The following is a 2,802-nucleotide window of genomic DNA, read 5'->3' as shown; positions in this document are numbered from 1 at the left end:
ACAACGCTCAAAGCAGCAGCAAATATGAACGAGATGAACGTAGTAAACAACGCTCAAAGCAGCAGCGGCCCAGGGAGGTGGCTACAGTAACACCTTTTTAGTAGCACAGACACTCACACACTCATGAGAGGAGGGAGGGAGAAAGGACTCCAGGCAGCCGCCAGCATTTACCACCGCCAAACAATCACAGCGGCGCACACGGACAGGAAGCACACAGCAGCACACGATCGCCCTGTCGGGCACACAACCGCCGACCCGGAAATGATGAGAGGACGAACCGGTGGGCAGACTACCGCTTTTATACTGGCCCACCCCAATGCATAGCGGAAACCATAGTAACCAAATGTAAACAAAGGACAAGAGGGGAAACAAGACAAAATGCTTATCCTGCTACAATCTCACTTCTGACCTCTTTTGCAGATCAAGGATGAATTATGGAGGATCACACTAAAGCCACTACAGTTCACATTACTGGGGAAGTTGGACCAATACACACCCAGGCTGTTGAGCCTCTAAGCTGTTGGGAAGAAACTTGATGAGACCCGTGACATGGTAAATGAGGCATGTACTTATTGCAGTTAAATAGTTAGTTATATATTAGCATTCTGATGTTTGTACTTAGCATGATCTCCTTTCTTTTTTTATAGCACAACAGCATTGAGTCCTGAAGAGAGGCTGTGATCAGAGGCCTCATTCTCTATCTTGGTGAAAAACAGAGGAGCTAATCAAGGCCTACAAGGTAAAGAAAACTGTTTCAAAGCCCAGCCTGTTTGAGATGAGGTTGTGCAATCCAGAATAGCTGATGGCTCAGTGGTATTTTAATTATTTTTTTCTTTTTTTTTAAAGAGTGCCTATGTAGAAATGGATTGAATGTTATGATTTTAGCATCTAATTATTAATGATTTAGTAAAAGTTGGAAAATCATCAAATGTGGATGTTATCCTGCACGGAGAGCAGGCTGCTGCTGACATGCTGTGTAGCCACACAGCATGTCAGCGGTCAGAGAAGATGACACATTTCATTAACATAGTTCAGTTCATTAATGTGTGCCACTAAGTGCCAACTATATCAGCATTTGGTTGTTGAACAGTGGGATCAATGGTATCTATCAAACAGCTCCTCATTTAAATAAAAACGGAGTTCAGTTGTGTTCAGTGATGATGGAGAAGCTGCTGCTGCCGAGCTAAATGCCATCCCAATGTCTGACAATGCATTGAACATAGTGTATAGCAACAGCAAAAATATTAACAGTAATGATAGCAATAATAATTATTTGGGGGGGTGCAGCTGTTATTTTCTTCTCTGAGGGGGGGATGTTGTAGAAATTTGTTTGGCAAGATCTGCAAGCAGGCTGATGTGAATGTGTGTGTGATGTGGGTACTGAATGTGGTTATGCATTGCTCCGGTCGAGCACTTATACCAGTATGCCAGTTTACTCTGACACAGGCTACATCCTTATTTTCATTTTCTATGTCGAGATACTGCCGGACTCGCTGCCACCTTTTACACTAGATTACACTATTTCTGGTGACGACAAGCGATGTTTGAAACATTTACATGACCTGTCGTTTAATCAGGAACATCCCTAGTGCTTTATATGTGTATTCTAACAACTTAAATTGCAGCAATGTGATTGCATTCGTCATCACAAAATTTAAATAAAGTAAAAAAACTGTTAAATAGTTTCATGAATTTCTTTTCCATTCAATGCGGGGGGGGGGGGGGGGGGGGGGGGGGGGGGGGGGCATGTTAATGGCCAAACACACTGATGGCTGTTGGAATGTAGTGCCAATCATATTTATTGAGCTAGTCATCAGATGTGTCACTTGTGAACTGTACTGTGATATTCATTAATTTGTGTGTTTGTATGTGTGTGTCTGACTTCTGATGCCACAGACCAAGAAATCGAGACCAGGATTACAAAATGGTTGCAGAAAGCACCTGATGGGAACAGCGGAGGAAGTGAGTAAATGAGAATGATGGACAGTGAGAGAAGCTCTCATGCGTAATGCATTTTAGACTTTTGATCTGAACTCTCTTCACCTTTTGTAAGGTGCTACTGCTGGTGGAACACATGGAGACGTGATGTTCCTATGCATGGTGTGAAAGTCTATACCAAGTTGTTTTGTCTAAAATGTTCAGTGTTGGTTTTTAAACTGAAGATATGGTAGTGAATGTTAAATTCGTAATAATGTTCTGTAGACTCTTGACATGTTGTGTTTGCTGACAGATATGTTGTAAGTATATGTTAAGGTATTATGCAACATTTCGCTGCATTGTATGTTTTTGAACAGTCTATGCCAGTGGCTCTCAACTGATGGGTCAGGACCCAAGTGGGTCGTACATGTGAATGGAAAAATCTCAGAGTTTTATTTTGAAGTCTATAATTTCTGATACTGTGCTTTTATTATGAAGGATGTGTGTTTACCATGAATGCAGCATGGCTGCAGTCATATACTGCCAACTATACAACTTTTCAGTGTTAAAATGTTGCCGCTTTTTGAATTGTGAAAAAAGTACTGAATGTTCCGATGCATATTGCACTTATCTGATAACACTTTGCATTGATTATTCAATATTGGAAATGTATTTTGGCAATTAGCTGTGAAAATAAAGTCATTTGTATAATTGTAACTCTGTGTTTTTTTAATCCGGGCCAGATGCAGCATGGTTTAGACTGACGTCTGGCCCAGCTCTGGTCCACATGGGGCACTTGCACTTGGCTGACATACTGCAAAGAATGACGCCCCCCCCAGTGGCCCAGATCTGGTTAGCCAGAGCTGGCTCACACATGGGCCAGCT

General features: G+C 42.0%; 1 long non-coding RNA gene across 1 annotated transcript; it reads left to right on the top strand.

Annotated features, from left to right (window-relative positions):
- Positions 1 to 237: 237 nt before the first annotated feature.
- Positions 238 to 2,599, top strand: LOC115581731 (uncharacterized). The gene is made up of 3 exons (XR_003984058.1): positions 238 to 552; positions 648 to 739; positions 1,897 to 2,599. It is a non-coding gene; the product is annotated as an uncharacterized LOC115581731 (long non-coding RNA).
- The last annotated feature ends 203 nt before the right edge of the window (positions 2,600 to 2,802 follow it).

Source organism: Sparus aurata, chromosome 5, assembly GCF_900880675.1.
Source record: "Sparus aurata chromosome 5, fSpaAur1.1, whole genome shotgun sequence".
NCBI classification, from domain to species: domain Eukaryota; kingdom Metazoa; phylum Chordata; class Actinopteri; order Spariformes; family Sparidae; genus Sparus; species Sparus aurata.
This window is presented reverse-complemented; position numbering and strand designations above follow the sequence as displayed.